The sequence below is a fragment of the Eleutherodactylus coqui genome, chromosome 1 (assembly GCF_035609145.1).
Source record: "Eleutherodactylus coqui strain aEleCoq1 chromosome 1, aEleCoq1.hap1, whole genome shotgun sequence".
Taxonomy (NCBI): Eukaryota; Metazoa; Chordata; class Amphibia; order Anura; family Eleutherodactylidae; genus Eleutherodactylus; species Eleutherodactylus coqui.
Window position 1 is genome coordinate 206,548,202 of NC_089837.1, and position 23,726 is coordinate 206,571,927.

At 44.0% G+C, this 23,726-nt stretch overlaps 1 protein-coding gene across 1 annotated transcript in view; it reads right to left on the reverse strand.

Moving 5' to 3' along the window:
* Positions 1-23,726, reverse strand: part of UST (uronyl 2-sulfotransferase) — a 257,124-nt gene that overhangs the window by 12,472 nt on the left and 220,926 nt on the right. The window lies entirely within an intron of this gene.

Below are 23,726 nucleotides of genomic sequence, written 5' to 3' on the forward strand. Positions count from 1 at the left end.
ATTAGGACTGTTAAAATGTAAAAATAATGACGTGCTGAGCAGATGCATGCTATCATAGGAGAAATAATGGCTGTTGGTAATTAAACTGTGATAAATACAATGCTGGACAAAACCTGCCCACCAGGTCTCTAGGGTGACATGAAACCCACTGCAGGTGACAGGGCGTTCCTCATAGGTTTGTTGCTTCCACACACTGCAGTACACTTGTTTCCTGCCAGAGACTGTGTGCTGCTTCTAATCCGTCTGTTCGCGCCATTTTATACGGAACAATTATTGTTCAAAAAAATCGTAGAAGCGTGCAAATTTGAATAATCGTTCTATGTAAACGCGGCCAACGGTTGAACGATGAAAAAAGATTTTTGTCTTTTCGTTCATTTTATGCAGGCATAAAAATAATAATTGTTCACACATAGTTACGTGTAAATACGATTGTTTAGTCATTCACTAGTACAGTAAGGCCTTAGTCAGACGGGCGTTTTTTCACGCGATTTGCGCATCGCATGTCGCATGCGCAAATCGCGTGTCCGGCGGCGAAAAATCGCGGGAAAAATCTGCACCTAGCCGCGTAAATCGTCGCAGCAAAACGCCCGTCTGACCGGAGAAAAATCGCCGTGCGCATCTAAATGCGCATGAAACTTCGTCTGACCGGCGAAAAAAATGATTTTGGTGCGCACATAAAACGCAGAACGCAGATAGGCGCGATCTGCGATTCGTCGTGTCCGATAATTTTTCGCATATGCGCATAAAAAGCGGACATGTGACCGATACCATAGCGAACTATTGGTTCTATATATGCGCAAATCGCATGCGCAAATCGCGCGAAAAAACGCCCGTCTGACTAAGGCCTAAATGTGAACAACGACTGAACGACTTGCGAACATAGTAGCATAGTATGTTAGACTGAATGAAGACAATTACCATCTAGTTCAGCCTTTTTCCATAAAGCCTAAAGAGTTTGTGGACCTTCCCTTTCTTAGGGCTTATTCAGACAGGCGTATATGGGTTGGGTTTTCACGCCCGGCTGATATACCCTGTCCCTCTCTGCAATGGGAGGGGGCGGGGCAGGGGTGGGGTGGAACTTAGCCCCACTCCTCCCTGCCCCTTATACAACAAAAAGATCAGATAAATAAAGAGTTTTAGAGAAGCCTCACACTACGATTAGTACTTTTTGCCTTAAATTAGTTCATATAACAAAAATACCTGAGTTATGTATTATACTTCCCAAATAAAACCAAAAAATAATTGCGCAAGGTGGAAAGGGTAATCAAATGGCCTATAAAAAAAAAAATCACTTTTGGTTATTGCTATAATAAATGTAAAGTACTTAATTTTGAATCTACAAGTGAATTAAACTTATTAAAATATATTTATTCTCTTTAAAAAAAAATACAGCAGGTTCTATTTTTTTTTTTTGCGTGAGAAATGAGAAATGAATGCGCAAAATTGAGAAATATGTACAAACCCATTGTGGGTTGTATTTTCTGCATATTGCATGCCTAAATTTTACATGCTCAAAAACGTGCACAAATACGCCCATTTGTAGGAGCCTTCAGGTTATACTCAGATCTATGTCAGAGACTCCATTAGCAGCTTCTGTTCAGATTCCATCACATTTGGTACAAACAATAGAGCACAGTTTTTTCCTACTAAATGAAGAACACTATGATGGAACCCGACAGACCTCACCATTTGCGACCAGACCCACTGACATGTGGCTGTAATGAATGAAGTATTTCCTATTCAGCTAGCAAGCTTGCCAGATGACCAGCCTCTGAATCCCACAAACTTACCACCAGCTGGAGGAGAGCTGAAGACAGCAGAAAAACTGAGGAATCAAATACATCTACGCTGCAAGTGGTCATTGCCAGGGCAGGGATTATAGTGTTCAACCCCCGGGACCCCCACCAATCCCTAATGTAGATGTCCCAAAGGTCCCTGTATGAAGAGAGCAGAGGTTGCGCATGTATGCTGCTGTTCCATTGATGTCGATGGGAGCGTTAGAAATTGTTGAGTATGGGGGCGGAGCCTAACCGCTGAGCTGGATAGAGGCTTGAAGTGATAGCTCCATCTCAGTGGCACTCTAACAAAGTACTTCAGCAGCAATCAGAAGCCTGAGATGGGCAAGACTGGCAGGGATCGAGAGGGAGAGATACAGGGGACCCCCCGACTGCAGCGAGGACAAGCCGGTATGCAGCGCTTTCTGAAGGACAGGAATGCCCGATCACCGCACATGGCACCTAAGATAGCGTCACTGCAGGAGAGGAGCAGCACTCACAGTAAGGAGTTGGAGGAGGAGGGAGCTTCTTCAGAGGGAGAGGAAGGAGAGCCCATATCATAGGGGTTTATGAAAACCTTAATAATGAATGCCCTGCACCCTGTCCTAGCTGATCTCTCAGAGATTAAGGAGGAGAATAAACACATGGGTCACCGTGTAGAAGACCTGGAGTCCTCCTCTGCCGCCATCACAGCTCACTCTATCAGGGTAGCCCAGGTTCTCAAAGAGCAACATGCTCAGCTGAACAAAGCGCTCCTGATGCAGAAGGATTTAGAAAATCGTAACAGTCGATGTAACATCCGCATCAAGGGACTTCCAGAATCCTGGTCGGTGGATGCGCTTCGTAAAGTGGCTGCGGAAATTTTCAGTTCCCTGGTGGGCCCAGACAAAATGGCGTCCATCCTAATCGAGCGCATACACAGGGCGCTCAGACCACAGCCACCAGCCTCTGACCTCCCGAGAGATGTGGTATGCAAAATTCTTTCCTTTCCTGATGTTGTAGAAATACTGTGTGCAGCAAGAGGCTGTAAGGAGTTGCGCTACGCTGATGTACCAATCCAAATTTTTCAAGACCTTGCTCCTACCACCCTAGCCAAAAGGTGCATACTACGGCCATTACTGGGGGCCCTAAAAGCTAAGGACATTAGATACTAATGGTTATTTCTCTTTGGCCTGGGGATAACTTATAAAGGCAGAAGAATAAATATTGGAATGCTAGAAGACCTGCAGGACAGCTGGAAACTCCTGGACTTAAGCCCTATAGACATTCCGAGCTGGCTTCCCCTCCCGGACTTCCCGAGGCTCCCAACACTAACGATGCCCGAACGCTGGACCACGGCGGGGACCTCCAAATCACCGAGAGGGAAAAAGAAAAAAACGAAGGACGATCATTTGGTGGCTGAAACCTAACTCAGCGTAGCTGAAGTGTGATGATACAAGCAGTTTTAACAGCTCTGTCCCTGATGGGTCTGACTTGTCATTTGCAAGATCCATTATTGGTCCTTTTTTAGGCTGATGGATGCATAGTGTCTCTTAAACCCGTTGGTTAAGGATTACACATACATCTCCCAAATCCACTCCTCTCACCAGAGGCTAGACTAATTTTTTGTCTCCTCAGTCCTTCTATCTCGTATTGAGGAAGCGCTGATGGATTCGATGACTGTTTCGGACCATGCACCCATACATTTAGATTTTCATGCAATCCAGACATCCCCCCGGGAATGGAGATGGCGCCTAAATGCATCCCTTCTCGACTCCTTAGGAGATAAGCTTCAGCTAGAAAAGCTTCTTGAAGAATATTTTGAATTAAATGGCTCAGAGGAGGTGGGGTTCCCCACTGTCTGGGAGGCTCACAAAGCGTATATTAGGGGCCATCTCATAGCATTAGGGTCTAGAACAAAAAAGGCACAGCAAAAAGAAATTGACGACAAGCTCTGCGGGATAGCAAAACTAGAGTCAGCAGCGAAATTATTCCTAGTTAAGGACAATATAGACAGATTAACGGTACTAAGAAAATAACTAAATCTCCTGCTGACCTCTAAGTTTAATAGGAAACATCTCTACTTCAAACAAATGGTTTATGCCCAGGGCAACTGGGGTAGTAAATTAACATCAGCCCTGATAAAGAAGGCCCGAGCTAAAAACTTCATTAAATTCATTAAAACTCACTCCGGGAATTTAGAGACCTCCTCAAGCAATATTGCTAAGGAATTCCAATATTTTTATTCTCAACTTTACAATCTCAAAGAACATTCCCCATCGGAGAGTAAGGGGCGGGACACCAACGCCCATATATCTGCCTTTCTTAATTCTTTAAACTTGCCCAGTATAGGAGAGGGGGAGGTTCATTCCCTGATAGAGCCTGTCTCTGTATCTGAGGTGTAGAGACGTCTTACTGCCTGTCCCCCTGGTAAGAGTTCAGGCCCTGACGGCTTTTCTCTTTCGCTCACGGAGCGGTTCAACGTCCTTTTACAGGGTGGGGCACTGCCGAAACAGGCCCAGGAGGCTCACATCACTCTAATCCATAAAGAAAATAAGGACCCCGAGAGTTGTGGCAGCTACAGACCTGTCTCCCTTATTAACTTCGATGTCAAATTGTGGGCTAAATTGTTAGCTGCGAGGCTCCAGGAATTCGTCCCGAAATTAATTAACTGTGAGCAGACTGGGTTTGTGAGTCGCAGAGAAGGAAGGGATAATTGCCTTCGTCTACTCCATGCTACGTGCTACGCGCAGACTCATGGAGTTCCACTGGCTCCCTTTAGTACCGATGCGGAACAGGCATTTGACCAGGTTGATTGGCAATATATGAAAGCTGCTCTTTTACACTATAATATCCCAGGGGAATTTGTTTCCGCTGTGTTTACCCTTTATGCTCACCCTTATGCTAGGCTAAAGGTGAACGAAATACTCTCACCCCCCTTTGAAATAAGAAATGGCACACGTCAGGGATGTCCTCTCTCTGCAACGCTTTTTATTCTAGCATTAGAGCCTTTGCTACAGAAGATTAGACAGGACCCGGATATTCAGGGCTTAGATCGCTGACGATATAGTGTTTCTGGTCACAAACCCTGAAAAAGGTCTAACGCACCTTGCTGCCCTGATGAAGGAATTCGGTTCATTTTCTAACTTCAAGATTAATTGTGAGAAATCCACTGTCCTAAACGTCTCTATCCCTGAACCCCACTGCAAGATAATTAAAACTAATTTGCCTTATGCATGGTGCGAGGGATCAATTGACTACCTGGGCGTCAAGTTAACTAAAAAAAACGAAGATCTCTACATAACAAATTTTACTCCTCTCCTATCGAGGGTCAAGAGTTTACTGAGGGATTACGATCATCCCCTCATCTCATGGTTAGGTAGGAAAAATATACTCAACTCTTACGTTTTACCGCTGATTATATATAAAATTCGTATGCTCCCTATATATCTCCCTACGGGTTTCTTTAAAGATTTGCGCTCAAGCTTCTGTGGCTATGTTTGGAGACTCATGAGAAGGATGGTTTTGGTGGATGGGATCGGAATGCCGTGTGTACACGACTTTTATAGGGCCTCTCAACTTAGCTACTGGTTGGAATTGGTTGCTCCGATAAAGGACCAACTACTCCAATCCCTGGTGTAGGCTTCCCATGGTAAAACCCTTCTAGAGGATCTGTGGTTCCCTTCCAAACGCAGATACGGTTGTAGGTTGTTCAACCCTTTGCTCCGGGGCCCCTGTGAGACCTGGGACATTCTAAAGGATTTCCTGGCCCCCTCACCCTCTCCTGCTACTCCATTAAGGTTAATTAATAGGGTCGTCAGCAGGGAGGGGGACCCTTGCACTGCCTCTCTGTGGGGGAAATTTAAGAAGCTTCAACTTATGAATCTCCAAGCACTAGCGCACTTCAAGGTAGAAGAAATTCTCATTACTTTATTACCAAACCAAACCCTTTCTTTTCTACAGATAGCTCACATTTCTGGCGTTTTTTAGGGATTTCCTAAAGCTCCATAAATCCACCAGACCGTTGACTTCTTTCGAGAAAATATTAGGTGATAGAGGATCCAGTCTGAGGAAAATAGCATTTTTGAGGTAAAATTTTGTGTTGCCACTAGAGATGAGCGAACCTACTCGTTTCGAGTAATTACTTGATCAAGCACCGCAATTTTCGAGTACTGCCGTACTCGAGTGAAAATATTTGGGGGGCGCCGGGGGCGGGGGGAGGTGTGGCGGAGCGGGGGTTAGCAGCGGGGAACAGGGGGGAGCCCTCTCTCTCTCCCTCTCCCCCCCCCGCTGCAACCCCCCACTCACCCACGGCGCCCACGAATCTTTTCGCCCGAGTACGAAAGTACTCAAGAATCGAGGCGCTCGGGCAAAAAAGGGGCGTGGCCGAGTAGGTTCGCTCATCTCTAGTTGCCACCAGTCAATTCCAAATCTGCCTTCCTCATTTTTTGGGAGAGGGAACTTGGTGTCTCCCTCTCCATGAAAGACTCTAATCTGATACTAAAGACTGCACGCGGACACTCAGCCTGTATTTTATATTTATTTTATAGAAAACCATTATAAATTACTGGTCAGGTGGTACATGACTCCACAGTGGTTATTTGACCACAAAATGGCATCCCATAACAGATGCTGGAGGTGTGACTCCGATGTGGGCTCCTTCCTACATATCTGGTGGGAGTGTCTGTTGCTGTCTCCCTTTTAGCGGTCGGTGGAGGGTGTTCTGCGGAAACTCACTTCTTATAACCTCACCATTACTTCTGAGATGGTATTCCTTTGGCGGCCTTCTGGGCATTTTCACCCTTTGAAGCATAGGTTGGTAGTGTTTCTACTGGATGCTGCTAAGGCACTTATACCACGAATTGGCTGCAGAAATCACCTCCCACGTTTGATCAATGAGTCGATGTGGTTGATCTCCTGTATAATCTTGAGGAGCTCATTAGCTGGTTGAGGGGAACACATGAGAAATTCATACTCATTTGGGATCATTGGCGATTGCTGCGGAAAGATCTGTGAGTCCCGGGGGGTGCCTCAAGTGTTGAAGGTGGCGAGTCCACATCTCTGATGGAGAGACATGGGTCCCTACGCTTGGTGGGCAATATGAGAGCTATACACAATTCCCCCACTCCCCCCTCCCATATCCTTCCCTTCTTCTTTCCCTCATCTATTCTTTCTGTCTCCGTCTGTCTGTCTTCGTTCATCTTATGTGTAACTGTTTATCACTCTGTTTTCATTTATTAAATGTAAGTGTTTTGGAGATAATTTGGGCTTTTTTTTTGTCCGGGGGACGGGCTGTGCACTGCCTTTTCCCCCCTGCATTATAACTAAGTATATTTTTATAGAGCTATTGATGCTTTTGATATTGTCCTGATGACCTAGTTTGGTACTATATGTCTGTATTCTCCATGTAAAATTCAATAAATGCTGATTTAAAAAAAAAAAAAAAAAGAAATTGCCGAGTACAAACAATTGACAATCTTTGGATCTCCCATTGAAATTTAATGGAGCAGCGGCGGTCACGTGCAACTTCTATTCCATTCATGAGGCCTTCGGGACCCCCATTTTTGGGATCAGTGAGGTCCCCAATGGTCAGACCACCACTCATGATAAATTTATCCCCTATCCTGTAGATAGAAGATACCTTTATAACTTGGGACAACCCCTGTAATGAAATTAAGTAATGGAGTGAGCAGGTGTTGCTTTGCTCTTCTTAGGCCGCATGTCCACTAGAAAAATACAATCCGCGCAGAATCTGGAACATGCTGCGTTTTTTCTTCCGCGCGTGACAAATGCAAATCTATTAAAATGCCATCCACGGGTGCAAAATTCAATTTAATTGACCGCGGATGGCCAATGATTCCCAAGGGCAAAATTGAATGCGGAATCCGCAATTCAATTTTACTAGTGGACATGAGGCCTTAATGCGGTGGGTGGGATTGGTGGGGCTTGAATGTGATTATAATGGGGAAAGGCTTTGAATGTAATTAAATTGCAAGGCGGTTTAAGTTTTAGATGCGATTGCTGAACTGCAAGGGGGCCTCAGGATGTGATTATTATATCATGAGGAGACACTCTAGATGTGCTTGTTATAGTGCAAGGGGGCTTCTGAATGTGGTAACTGTATTGCAATGGCAGCACTAGAGCTGTTTACTACAATGGGGACTCTGTGTATACTAATGAACTGCACTGTGCATATTATACTGAGAGGAGAGCTTTGGATGACCTGTGCAGATTATATTGGAAAGAGCACTCTAGAGCCCAATGTCCACGGGGAAATAAGAGTTAAAAAATCTGCACGGGTCTCCCGCACGCGAGATCTGCACGCATAGAATCATTGGGCACCCGCAATTAATTAAGTACCCGCGGATATCATTTTCTCCTGGCGTGTGAACCACCCGCAGCATGCTCCATTTTCTGCAGATCTCATGCACGAACGGCTTCCGCAGGCTTCCATTGAAGCCTATGGATGCCATCCAGATCCGCGGCACAGACGCAGCTGTCATTGCATCCGTGCTGTGGACCGTGGGAAAGCAGGGGATTTTAAAAAAAAGAAAGCATGGCGCATGTGCACGGCATGTCGGCCAGCGCACTGAGCACGTCTGCCATGCAAAAGAAAGAAGATAGGGTCTCGACGGAGGAGAGCCCCGCAGCGTCCGGACAGGTGAGTAAATGTATTTAAAGGCCTCATATCTGCAGGCTGGGTGGAATCCGTGTGGGCCCGAATTTCCCCGTGGACATGAAACCTAGATCAGTGATCACGTACCTTTTAGAGACCGAGTGACCAAACTGCAACCCAAAACCCACTTACTTATAGCAAAGTGCCAACATGTCAGGGGGCGGGGCTTATCACGACATATGATTTTTACCTTCATCATTATAAAAAGGACAGGGCTGCTTCAAAATAGACAGGGAGGGATGCTGTGTGTTTTTTCCCCTTAGCTGTAGCAGTGGAGTACCATTGATGCGGATTTTGACTGGAAATCAGTTGTGTACCCGCAGCCCATTTTATACTACGTGGTGCTCCCCCTCACCTCCTCCGAAGGCTTCCCACTGTCAGCGCTCCCTGGCTTCCAGTTCTCAGCAGCCTGTAGTAGCTACACCTGACCAGCCTCACCCGACCAGCAGCGTCGCATCTAACCAGGCCGCTGGGAACCTGAAGCCGGAGGCGCTGACAGCAGGAAGCCTATGAAGGAGATGAGGAGAGCACTGCATAGTATAAAATTAGCTGCAGATATGCGGTTGATTTCTAGTCAAAATCCGCTCCAATGTTTTTTGGATGTGGAAAGACTGCGGAATTTGACACGGAAATTTTCGCTGCAGACATTTCGCAGCATTTCTGCCATGTGTAAACATGCCCTAAGTCAGGTTAAGGAACGTTGCCACCTGCAGAGTGGCCCCAGTAGTACTAGTGTCCTCTATATTGGCCACAGCAGTAGCAGTGTCTGCCACAGTGTCCCCAGTAGTAATAGTGACCACAACAGTGACCCCAGTAGTAATAGTGACCACCACAGTGTTCCCAATAGTAATAGTTACCCTCACAGTGTCTCCAGTAGTAATATTAACCCCACATTGGCCCAAGTAATAATAATAATTCCAGAGTAGCCCCAATAATAATAACAACCCCACAATAGCCCCAGTAATATTACCAGTTATATAAAGAGATGCATAAAGTGTCCCTCCAGCTATCCAGTGTCAATCACTGATGTCAGAGTGTACACTGGGATCAGCGCTGCTACGGCACCCCAGCTAATATTCTGTACGGTGGTGAGCAGCCAACAGCGTGCGTGCCAGCACAGAGGTGTCTACATGCCGCCCCTGGCACGCGTACCATAGTTTCGCCACCACGGCTCTAGATGCATCTTTTAAAAATATTTATTATATATATATTTAAATTGGGCAACTAAAAATTTCATTTGGCTCCTACACTTTTCAAATTTAGGAGCCAAGAAATAATTGACTGCAGCAAACTATTGACATGCTGTGGATTTAAAATCCTATTAATATATAAAAGCTGTTGAGAAGCTGGCTTGCATATTAAAATTAATTATAGGCTCCCTCCAGGCATGTTCAGGCTTACATATGAGCATCTGGACTCTATTGCTGCCACAATTAGCCTACATGGGCCAACCAATCAGCTACATCATTTAGATATACAATTTCTTGTATGATGTGATCCGTGAGGGAAGATGAAACTTTTTCCTCTTTTTTTTAAAACTTTTTTAAACTTTTTTTTTACTTTAAATAATCGCTGTTATCTATTGGATAGCAGCGATCATGTAATCAGGAACCGCATACAACGGCTCTCGGTGACATCTCTCTGATCTCGGCTACACATGGGAGCCGGGAGCCAGAGAGTTTTTAAATTTCCCGGGCCGCGCGTGCCTTCTGTGCGTGTGTGCGCAACGTAGGACATCTGGCGCGCATGTGCAGAAGGTGCCGATGGGACCCAGAAGGCCAGAACAGAGCGGGACATCGTGTAGAAGTACTTTCAGCTGCCCTGATGGATCCAATGATTTTTAAAGCTTTTTATTGACTTTTACATGATCGCCGGCATTCGGTAAATGCCGGCGATCATGTGCCCGGGGGAGGTGTCCCGCGGCCTGGAATGGCAGCTCCAGGTTGCCGGCTACCTCCAGGAGCCAGTAGCATGGAGCTGTCACGTTCTCAGCTTGCAGGGCCTTGATCCCTGCAGGAAACATGTTTTTATGTCCTCAGGGATTAAGGCCCAGCAAGCTAGGACGTAAAAAGGCAATGGGCTGGTCACTAAGGTGATAAACATCTGTATTTTCCTCCACAAGTTGTTTTCTCAGCTGGGCGGCAGGATTCTATTGTTCTCCTCCTGGCAGAGTAAACAGCGTACTCATTATGTATGCAAAGCAAACACAGTAGACTGTTAAGAAAGTCTTTTAAACAGCCAAAGGATAGTTTATATGTAGTCTAAAAAACAGCTGTAAACCACAATTGAATGAATAGTGCAGGACTGCCTGTGTTTACATGTAACGTTTATCACTCACTTTCGGTGATAATCATTGTGTGTAAAGGGGGCTTTATTCTGCAGCGCTGTAGATCACTTGATGTACCCCTATTAGTATGTTTTTGGAGTGTAAGGGAATGCTGGTGTGCTAGTATGTTTTTGGAGTACCACACACAGGGAGAACATACAAGTTTGAACTCAAGACCCCAGCGCTAAAAGGCAACAGTGCTAACCACTGAGCCACCATGCTGGTTAATGTGCAAAGTATCAAGTATTATACACCTTAAAATAACCAGGGAATATACATATTAATGATCTGGTAGGTAACTGATAAACAAGATGAGGAGTCCAAAGCAGCTGTTGAAAGAAGAATCAGTATTGCATGGAATGTGTCATCAGCCCTCTGCGTTGTAAGAGCGGAGGACCGATGGTTTGCCATGGCAACCGGACACCAAATGCTGGTGTTTTGGCATCCCATGGCCTATGATTGCTATAGTGAACAATAATGAAATATCATAGTGATTAAAGCTGTTATGGTTTAATTACTAGAGATGAGCGAGCATACTCGCTAAGGGCAATTGCTCGAGCGAGCATTGCCCTTAGCGAGTACCTGACCGCTCGAGACAAAAGGTTCGGGGGCCGGCGAGGGAGTGGTGAGTAGCGGCAGTCAGCAGGGGGGAGAGAGGGAGAGAGAGATCTCCCCTCCGTTCCTCCCCGCTCTCCCCCACAGCTCCTTGCCCGCTGCCAGCACCTGAATCTTTTGACTCAATCGGGCAGGTACTTGCTAAGGGCAATGCTCGCTCGAGCAATTGCCCTTAGCGAGTATGCTCGCTCATCACTATTAATTACCCTACAAGGATGTAAAAAATAAAGAAAGTGTAAAAAAAACAACAAAAAACCCTTTTGCGTACTTGTACAAAATAGACTATAAAAATCTAAATATTTGGTATCATTATATCTGTAATGACTTGTACAATATATTGAACCAGATGATTTATGTTGCATGGCAAAAACTGTAAAAAACAAAAAAACAAAACCAAAAGCCAAAAAACACGAAAACTAAAAAACAGAGGCAAAGCGAACAATATAAGCATTTTGCCTCTATTTTTTAGTTGTTTTCTTTTATACAGTTTTTGCCGCGCTAAATACAATACAAGTGATCAAAAAAGCTCTATGCAGCCCAAAATGGTACCAATCAAAACAACAGTTTGTCACACAAAAAACAAGCCCTCACAGAGCTCCATCCATGGAAATATAAAAAAATGTTATGAGACTTTGAATGCAACAATGTAGAAAAAAAATATTTTCCAAAAAAAAGGGTTTTTATTACGGAAAAGTGGAATGAACTAAAAAAAAATATAATTGTGGTATTATCATAATTGTACTGACCTGCAGAAAAAATGTATCCTGTCACTTAGGCCGAGCGTATGCGATTTGACACTGGTCACAAGAGTCTGAAAAACGCAATAGTGAAGAATAGCCACAATTCTGACATTAATTCGTGTTTTCGCTACATTCACACGAGCATATCGCAGGGGAAAAAACGCTGCAGCGTGGCTACTATTAGCTTAAATACCTAAAATAGAGCCAGCTATCTTCTTTTCCCAGCGTCAGACGCAGAAAAAACTCCCTCCCCCTTCCTTTTTTTTCAGCTCCCATAGGAATCTATGGGAGCTTCCAGGGTTTTTCATCTAAAAATAGGTCCACCGCGGAATCCCGCACCGTGAATTCACCCGTCCTCACCGCGGCATGCTCTATTTGCCGCGGGTGTATGTGCAGACGGCTTCCATTGCAGTCAATGGAAGCCGTCCGTTCACGCTATCTCCCGCTGTAGCACAGCGGAAGATAGCGTGAAAACGCTTCCCCGCCCACCGCTGCAGCGTCATGTGACGCGGTGGGCGTGTCACATGACGCGGCGGAGGTGGGCGGGAAAGCGTCAGGCGGGAGCGAGGACGTCGGATCCGCAGGTAAGTTTGGGGTCTCCTGGGTGGGGGGGCGCCGTGACGGGCTCCGCCGCGGAATTTCGCGGCGAAGCCCGTCACGGCCGTGTGCAGCCGGCCTTACTATACATTATATGTACACAAAAATAGTACCAATTAAAACTACAGTTCACCACGCAAAAAACAAGCCCTTATACTGCCATGCCGACGGAAAAATAAACAAGTTATGGCTTTTGAAAAGTGGAGATGAAAATCACAAAAAAATCGTTTCGTTCTTCAAGCTGAAATAGGCCATGTCCTTAAGGGGTTAAACAACAGAATAAAAAAAATCTATAATCAAAAAATTAAAACAGATTAGAAAAATGGGAAAAGTGTGTCTATCTGGTTTTAATTAAGAAACCAAACATTTTGTGATCTAGTCCCTTTACCTATGTGTTGGCACTAGATGGCGCCAATAAATAGGCTGAAATTGTAAAATGAACTGGATGAAACACTAAAACCTGGCTGGCTAAGGCGATACTAATAGACAAAGTCTTGCTGAGTGAAGCCGCTGGATACCATTGCATTGCCATTTTGCCATGTTAGGATTGTGCGTTTAATTGGCCTATCAAATTGGTGTATGTATACACAGTAAATAATGGTGATGGATGAAGAGATGCTGTCCATGGGGTCTAGTCTCTATAGTAACTCGCTGCATGTACAGTAAGAATATAAGGATAGGATTCTTTTTCAAGGATATTAGTTGCAATATATTATCTCTTACTAGGATTTAAAAAAAATGTTGCTCTCAGACTTCGTTACATATCTTTTGGATAATACTTTTGGCCTCCTATGCATTGCAAGGACCGGTATTATTGTACCTTGACACCACTAGGAAGCTAGGGGTTTGACAGGGGTTGTATGCAGGAACGCCCATATCACACCACGAGCTTCTGGTTGGGTGACTTGTCAAAGGTCCTAGCAGCACAGTGTCTATTGGTTGTTGACTGCCGTGAATTGTTAGGCTGGGTTCACACAGGGCGGATTTGCCACGGTTTTGCCGCGCAGAATTTCGCCGCGGCCGCTAATCTCGGGGTTAGCCAGCCATGTGGACGAGATTTCTCAGAAATCTCGTCCACACGGGACGGCCAATCCACTGCGGTAAGTCCAGCTGAAACCGCAGCTGCGGCCGCCGCAGCCGCGGTTTCAAAAGATGCAGCATGTCTGTTTACCTTTCCTTTTTTGTTTATTTTCGCCGCGGCCGCGCTCTCCTCTATGGGAGCGCCGGCCACAACGGAAAAGCGGCCGCGGCTTTTTCCACGGCGGTTCTCCCGGCGGAAATCTCGCGTTTTTTGCTGCGGCCAAACCGCGGGATTTCCGGCGGGAATACGCCCTGTGGGAACTTCCTGGTGGCGTCAAGCTACAATAATACCGCAAGAACCATCTTGAGCTTGAGAACACACACTAATAAACACAGATCATGTATGTCTAAGGGCGAGCACCCACTGGCGTTTGCGTTTTCCGCGGGGAAAAAACGCAGCGTTTTCGCCGCGTTTCCCGCGTTTCTTCCGCCCGTTTTCCGCGGCGTTTTTCGCGGCGTTTTCGCTGCGTTTTCGCGGCTTTTCTATTAATTTCCATGGAGAAAAATAAGGACACATATGCAACTGACAGCTCCTATGTTAAAAACGCAAACGCAACGCAAAAAAAACGCCAGTGGACAGGAACACATGTTATCTCTATGCCTGTGCAGGAAAAACGCAAAACGCAAAACGCAGGTAAAAAAAACGCCAGTGGGTGCTCGCCCTAAAGGTTATATTAAATGGGTTGTGCCTCCAAAATAAGTTATAACCTATCCACAGGATGGGAAATATCTAGCTGGTTGGTGCAGATTCGACTGTTCGGACCACTGATCACAAGAAGGGGAGTCCTGAAGGTCCCCGCATAAATATAACAGTGGTCAAGCATTTGCAGTGCGGCTCCATTCATTTCAAGGAGACAGCTGAGCGCTTGAACTTTGCTATCTCTAGCATTCCCATTGAAATGAATAAAGCAGCAGTGCACATGCTCATTGGCTGCTCCATGTATGTGGGGGACTTCAATAACCCGTTCGTGTGATCAGTGGGGGTGGATAGCGGATAACTTCTTTTAAGAGGACAACACCTTTAAACGTAGCATTTTCTGCCATTCTGTCTTATCCTATAATTGTAGATGAGCAGATTTCAGTATCACTCCCATTGTGCAGGTTGCTGTAGCACAAACAGATTATGGCTTATGTAATTATCTCTTTATCCCACAGCTGCAGTAGAAGTGAACTGTACATAAACTATTTAATTACAGTTTATAGGGCTTTATATTAGAGAAACCTGTCCTTTTAGGATTGGAGTTTTCCTGTATGGAAATAGACATTTGACCCCACAAAGCAACATAAAGCAAGCTGTCAGTTTCAGTGTGAATCAGCATTAGAATAGGAAAAAGGAAAAGATCATAGAATGGTAGAGTTGTAGAAGGGACCTCCAGGGTCATCAGGTCTAACCCCCTGCTCAGTGCAGGATCACTAAATCATCCCAGACAGATATTTGTCCAGTCTTTGTTTGAACACTTCCATTGAAGGAGAACTCACCACCTCCCATGGCAACCTGTTCCACTTATTAAAGGGTCAGTGCTCTCTCCTCAAACAGTTCTTCCTCCTATCCTGGCACACTTGCTACATTTAGTATCTACACCTTAGGGCGGATGTCTAAACAATTGGTCCCATTCTTTTGTGACATAGCCCTTATTATTGTGTTTTCTGGTTCCTAGCCTGACTATTCAGGCCTCTGTATCCCTGACCTCAGCTACATTTCTGAAACATGCTATTCTTTGCTGCCTGCCCTGACCCATTGCCTATTGCATTATGTTGAGGTTTATGTTGCCTGTCCGGACCTCAGCATGTCTTTGGATTATGTCTGTGCTCACACCCTTAGCTACCTTGTGTAGTATCAGCAGCCACATTACTGAGACTGTTTCTGCGAGCAAAGGCTTGGAGACCTCACAGTGAAGACCAAATACTGAGCTGGTCAGAACTGAGATCACATGACCATCAAAGGAAAAAGAAGCCGGGAGATTCAGGCAGAAGAAAATAACAAACCAAAGTAACACTAGCCGACTTATATATACTAGTGGATAGCTGCATAGCAAAGGAAATTTTTTTTTTTAAATCACCGGAGTGGACCTTTAACAATTTTTATATAATTATTACCATATTTGAGCTGTTTTATCTGTTTGTGATTTTTGGTGACCTTATTATCCTCACAAATTAGCATTTTTTTAGGCTTTATCACAACATATGCAATAAATCAGACTAACCTTAACTTACATATTAGCTAAAATGACACCATCTTTAATAAACATAGGGTTTGATCACATAGTACAGGTACATCATTTCTGCTAATAAACCTATGGTAAAAAGTATATAATCAGGGTCGTCAATTGAGGTGTGCGATCTATGCAACTGCACAGGGTACATCACTCCACCAAAATGGAGGGAACTCCACCCGGCCCCACTACTAAAACTCTGCAGATGGAAGGGGATAAATTCAGTAGCACACACTGCCAGCTGCCTTGAGTCTTTCACTCGCTGACTGGCAGTACTATGTTGCCTAGAGTAGCTTCCTCGCTCCTCTCCCCTCTGGGTTCTGCCAGTCATTTTACTCCGAGTACTAAAGCAAGACTGGGAAGGAGTGAGATGAGGAAGCTCTACTATGCAAGATAACACTGACAATCTGCAAGTCAGAGACTCAGAGCAGTCGGCAACACGTGAGAGTGTGTGGCACTGTTTTTAACCACTCCCATCCACTGATCAGGATCTGGACCCAACGGCCCTAAACATGTAAATGCGTAAATGCAAAAAAAATAGTTCCCTATTCGTTTACAGGTTCTTATCATTGACTTTCAGTAAGCATAAAAACCATTGCTGGATCGCAGGCTTGTCGTTCAATGTAAAAGCTCCCCGCTTCACATAGAAGGCGAAGTGCTGAGCGAAAAGCCAGCGATCCAGCAGTGAAGTCTGTCAGTGTAAATGCCCTGCACGATTACTAACAACCTTAGCGGTGACGCCAGCACTCGTGCAGTCATTAATCCGACTGTCCTCCTGTGTAAAAGGGCGATAAGTCATTGAAATAGGGATGGAGCAATGTGAGGGGTTAGTACAGTTAGAACTGTCAGAACAGTTAACAGGGATACACTTAAAATAAAAAAATAACCTCAACTTTCTACACTGCATATTGACCAATGCTAGAAGTCTGACCAATAAAGTTGATGAGTTGTAAGTAATTATGTCATAGCAGGAATAACGGAGACCTGGTTGGATAAAAACTGTGACTGGGCAATTAACTTGCAGTATAATAGTTTGTTTAGAAGGGGTTTGTCTTTATATAAAGTTCTGTTTAAAGCCCACATTACGGGAAGATATATGTGAGGGAAATGAACAAATAGAGTTTCTATGGGTAGAGATACATGGAGGAAAAAGTCTTAATAAAATCCTCAAGGGGGTTATCTATAGCCCACCAAGTATAACAGAAGCCATTGAAAATGTACTACTAAGGCAAAAAATGAAGCATCAAATCACAATGAGGTCATTGTAATTATTATGGGGGACTTTAACTATCTAGATATAAACTGGGAAACAAAAAACTGCAGATCTCATAAAGAAAATACGTTTCTGTCAATAATTACTTTTCTTAACTTGTGTGGGACCCAACTAGAGGAACGGCCATTTTGGACTTAATATTAACCAATTACACCTGACAGAATAACAGGGGTGCTGGTCTGGGGCACCTGGGAAATAGTGACCATATTATAATAAATTTCAACTTGTCTTTCATAATGGATTAATCACAGGGGCGGGGAGGTCTATATATACTGCATCCATCAAAGCCCTTCACAGATATAAACTAAAAGATAACCTCTATTAATAGTCTTTAAAACAACATATATGGGCCGAAAAACAGACTAAACATTAAAGACAAGGGGTATAGTGATGAGTAATTCAAAGATATCTCATCAGGTAGATTCTCAAAAAATGAGATATAAGGATTCACCAATCCTATCTATCCCAATGTGATGTAATTCAGGGGACAGAAAAACTATGGATATCAGATTTTAAATAAAACGATATCAGTTTATCTTATGAAATAACAGTTCAATAGTTCATTTGATAAGTGTGAAAATTCACAAATTAATCAAAAACTACCTGAAGGAAGAAGAAAAAACAGCTCAACGCGTTTCCCTACTCGGTTAGGAGTAGTTCATCAGGAGCTGATAAAAGTAACTGAATAGTACCATTTATTGATACTAAGATATACTGGACAAATTAACTAATAAGCCAATAGCCCTTGTCATGATAGAACAACGTGTATTGGTGTCAAGTATAGTGCTGACGTAGCACTGACAGTATAGAAGATTAGCGTCAGAATAACTAGTCACACCACGAGTCACCTAGATGATGGACTCATGGAGTAGGGTTATTGATTATTATGATTGAAAAACTTGGAAATGAGTTTACACCGATCCTAGTTGGTAACTAGGTGGTTAACTCAACACAAATGCTCAGAGGTAATAAACCTCAGTTGCCATATCCCATATCATAGGTAGTACACAATTATGCGCTATGTATAGCCAAGTGGAGCACTGGGTGAAATAGTGTCTGTATATTAATAAAAGACACTATTATCGGTGGCTTCAAGGTTTAGAAACCAATATGCGAGAGAAGGATCTAACCTCACTTCTAGTATCGCTAGTAAGCGTAAAGTATCCCTGACTAGTACTAACAGAGCACCAAAATAAAAAATAAAGACAAAGAGATAGGGCCTGTGGCTCTGATGGTGAACGCCAGGTTTCTGATTGTGGACCCAGAAACTTTCCAAGAAATACTTGATCTGGAACCTCCCATGGGAGGGGACATTCTCCCCCCAACCAATCAGATCATGCCGCGGATTCCCTCCCCCCAATCATCCGCGGCTTGATCTGACCCAATTTTTTTTTTCTGCACATGCACTATATGCATAAGGGTTTGTTCACAACTGCATTAGGGCTTTCTATTTTTGGAGAAAAATAATGGAATTTAACGTTGGCATTTTTTCCCCATTGATTACAACTAGAGATGAGCGAGCACGCACATTTAAGGCAGATACTCGAGCGAGCATCGGTCTTCTCAAGTAACTGATTACTTGTCCGAGCAAATGCGGGGGGCGGTGGGGGAGAGCGGGGGGTAGCGGGGGGAAGTGAGAGAGATCTCTTTCTCTCTCTCCTCTGCTCACCCCCGCCCCCCTGCATTGGCTCGGACGAGTAATCAGTTACTCGAGAAGACCGATGCTCGCTCAAGTACCTGCCTTAAACGAGTATGCTCACTCATCTCTAATTACAACGGGTTTTCAAAAAAATGAAATGCTTTCAGTTTGCTTCCATTCTTTCACATTTCAATTTTTTTTAAAGACACAAATAGTACTGTACACTGGAGAGGAATGGATTCAGCTTGCTGGCTCCCAGTCAGAGAGATGAGAAGATAACAGTTCTGAGTGAACTGAAGTGATTGCAGGGTTAAACGCAATATTTAATAAAACACTCTTATCTTCTGAACTGTGTCCTGAAGCTCTAGAGACCTGCAGACATAGGCCGCCTGCAGACGGCTGGGTCGGATCCCGCTGCGAGAATTCTCGCAGCAGGACCCGACCCGAGCATTTGCAGAGAGCAGCGCGGGCACTCACCCCTCCCGCGGCCCCAGCCCTTTCATGTGCCGGCTGCCGGGCAGCCGGCACATGCGCAGAGTGGGGCTGGCGGCCGGTGAGTGACGTTTCAGAAATAGAGCATGCTGCGATTTGTTTGCCGTGCGAGATTTCGCGTGGCCAAATCGCGGCCGTCTGCATAGAATTGCGTTTGTTAACGCAATCCTATGGCAGCTTCCAGGGGCGGAAATTCCGTGGGAAATCCCGCCGCGGAATTTCCGCTCGTGTGCAGGCGCCCATACAGTGAAGAGTTTATACTCACTGGCTAAATGTAGATTTTGTCTATCTATAGCCTTCAGCTGCTTTATTAGGTGGGCAGCAGTTCAAGAGTTGTTATTTATTAAAAGCAACCTGAGTTAGAGATTCTATCTTCTATGGTTTTCCCTATAAGCTAAGCTTATGGGCTGAAAGTAGGTGACCCGCTGAGTCTGAGGATGCAAGTGATATACTTACCTCCCCCATCGTTCCCCATGTGTCAGCGCTGCAAGCCGCTAATGTAGTGATTCGAGTTGCACTGCTAAGTAGTTTGCTCTTTCTAATTTTATAATTGGCGAACTACTTAAGCAGTGCTACTGAATGCATTCAGTAATGGCTTTCAGGGCTCACAATGGATGGACAGGGAAGGTAAGTATATCACTTACTTACATGCCTGGGCTCTACGGATCACCTACTTTCAGCCCATAAGCTTAGCTTTTAGGGCTAAAAGTAGGTGACAGAGTCTCTTTAAATACTGCAGTTTATTAAAAAAAAATGTTAATGACAGTTACACTTTAATGTTATGGTAGATACAGTACATGCAGACATATTGTCTACAGAATATGTAGAGAAGCGGAAGTGTATTCAAACCTGAAGATTTCAGCAACTTAGTCACGTTCATTTGTAGTGGAGAAAATGTAGTAACAAAATATTCCATAAATGTGACGGAGCTTTGTAAACAGCTCAATTACATCCTGCATGTGGAAAAACCTGATATTTTTAGTTTTTGAACACTGCAGGATGCCTTATCTGCCATGTTAACTTCAATGAAAAAGATTTATCTGACGAAAGCATATCCAAACTGGAATTTGAAATTATATTCCCGATACCTATCCACATCTTCAAATTATATTTTTTATGCAGTATGTTGAAAACATCACAAACAGAAATCATACTTTCTTAGGCAAAAGAAGTTATTGAAAAATCTGTGTAGCAACATCTGGGACCCCAGCCACATGCTGTAAGAAGTAATTTCCTGAATACACTACTTAAGCCTTGAACTTGAGAGATAGTGTCTCATGAGCTTATGTTAAACTCCCTAATAATTATGTTTGTCGGCTTTGGAATGAATATTTTTATATTTAATGGGTTCTAATCATGTTTTTCATTCCTTTTTCTTAAGGTCATTGCATATTTTGATCAAAAATTACCCGAAAAAAAAAAGAAAGTTATAATTTCCTTGTCACATGTATTTGGTGATTTTAGCATGGCTGCTAAAAGTATAAATATCCATTAGTAATTTTAAAAAGCACTTTGGGAACATTTCTAAAAATTTGCCATCTGTTTACTAATATCCCAAGACCAGCTGCCTCATCTGTGATGCCAGGCAATTTTACGCCAATTTAGATAATTGCTTTAACATCTTGTTAACTGGAATTTCAAAATATCCACAACTGTAAACATGAAAATGTACTAATGTTCTCCCACAGTCTGCTTACAAGGTTACAGAATAACTTGAAGTTTCAGAACTCCAAGAAAGCGAAGACCATTTTAAAGGGAACCAAGCCCGTCCTATCAGCACTATGAACTAAGTTAGGGTACGTTCATACGTAGGAGATAATGGTAAACTTTGCATAATTTCTGCATCAAAATTCGCACCAATTTTGGTACAGATCTGCAGCAGACTTCACCCCTTCCATTGAAAGAGTGAAATCAGCTGCAGATCTGTGCCAAAATCAATGGCAAGATCTGCTGACATGAAATCTGGAGCTTTAGGGTATGATCAGATGCGGCAGAAATGCTGCAAACGTTCCACAGCAGAAAGTTCAGCGGCAAATTCCGCAGCATTTCCCATATCCATTTCACATCTGATTTCAGGATCCACAGTGCTTCCCTTGCCTAATCCTTCGCGCAATCAGCGCAGCCTTTCTCTCAGTACCTGGCAGCCTGTAGTGAGCGCTGCACTACCAGTTAGGTGATAAAGGAGAGGCATCACCTGGCCAGCGGCGCTGCACTCACAAGAGACCACAGAGCACTGTGGCTGCTGAAATCAGCCGCGGAAACGCAGCTGATTTCTTGTCAAATTCCGCACTGATGGTTTGGATGCAGAAATGCTGTGAAATTCCGTCACAAAATTTTCAGCTGCGGAAATTCTGCAGCATTTGCCCTCCTTGTGAACATATCCTCAAAGTACTTCCACACGTAGCGGAAATGCAGAGGAGAACTGTGCGGCAAAATTTTAGCCTGTGCAGTACTCCTCTAACGCACCAAGTACAGCTGGTACCCATGGTGCAGCACCCACTGGGAAATGCAAATGCGCGCCATCGCCTGAGGGCCAAGATTATGCTGTTTTCTGCCTCAATACTCACCCAGGCTCTTTCTTTTCAGCAATCAAGGACCTCATGTGCCATTCAGCGATTAGCAGTTAAGGCCCATTAAGATACAACGATTAGGCTCAAAATTCGCTCAAAAGCCATCTTTTGAGCAATAATCGTTGCATCTAATCTTAAGCAAGCTAGAAATCACCGATGACTCTTATCAGCACCTCACGCTGACTTTCTCAGTGGGCAGCTCTGATAATATTCTTTCAGCTGGTATCCCGCTGGCAGTTCTCAGCGAGACAACAGCTGAAATCTCTGAGAACAATGCAGCTGTTTGCATAAACAAAACAGCTGCTTTGTTCTCGGAGCTATCGTGGTGGTATCCCACTCTGCCTGCATTAACTCTTAAGTAGCTAATTAGCTACTTAGAGTTATGCAAAGATGATCGCTCAAAATTGTCACTCAAACTGTCGTTTAAGCAAATTTTGAGCGATCATCGTTTCGTGTAAATGGGCCTTAAGAGTGAGCACTGAGGCAGTAAAGCAAGATAACAACCAGGGCAACAAGAGCTTCTTCTCCATGTTCTGTTTTCCGAAGCTTTCTTAGTCCTTAAACAAAATCCAGATTTTCACCTTGATTGCTAATGGTTAAAATTGGCTATGCAGTGGTGAGACTTTGCCTAATTATTTTTGTACTGCACTTATTAAATGCATTGGTCAGTTTTCTGTGGGTTTGACAAAAAACAGTACATCTTAGTATCAGCCCACAAAAACTGTCCAATGGAAGGAATCAATGCAGTGCATATTAATTAGGCAAGCTTTCTCCAACTCTTAAAGGAGTTTTCCAAGCACAAAGTGCAAATTAAGAAAATGCTAAAATTTAAGAGGTACAACTAAGTAGTTGCAACCTGTACCTCTTGTCAGCTGCGCTGGACCCTCTTCTTTGTGGTGTGCAGCCGCCGATCTGCAGCTGTGTTTACTTGCATCACTTCTGCCGTTAACACAACAGCAGACTGTGACAAACAACGTCCAGCATGCATAGAGCCTGTCACCCAGCCAGCGCTGTAGCTCCACCCACAACTCACAGGTCCTACAACTTACTAGCACCTCCCTCTCACTCAGAGCCAGAGAAATCCTGCTGAAGAAGACAAAAGCTTCCGACACTCTGAACTGCACATGAGCAATATAATGCAGTGCCTCTGCTCCTGCCAATACAGAAAGGGGTTCCTTACTGTAAGAGCAGTGAGACTGTGGAACTCTCTGCCTTAGGGTGCGGTGATGGTAAATTCAATAAAAGAGTTTAAGAGAGGACTAGATACCTTTCTAGAGCGCTATGATATTACAGGATATAGACATTAAAGGATATAGACATTTTTTTGCCTTTTTTTGGATGAACAAGGGGGTATGAAAACAGGCTAAACTTGATGGACATTGTCTCCTTTCGGCCTAACATACAATGTTACTGTTTTCCCATCATGCACTACGCACAAGATGTTGGAGGCAACAGACAAGGGAAGAAGTAGCAAATGTGGACAAAATCTCTGAGGAAGTGGCGATATTTTTCAGGTTGAGGGTCACATGACAGATAAAAAATGAAGAAAGTCGCTAGGTACAGGGATCCTATTACAAAATGACTGACTGAGATCATGTACATTAGATTTTAAAATGTTAGTCTGTGCCCAGAATAGCCCTTTAAGCAAGATTTAACCATTAAAGATAGTTTATGGAAATAAAATCTTAAGACTTTGGGCCATTTTACACGGGCTGAAAAATTGTTCAGATTTCCACATCCAGCGAAAATCT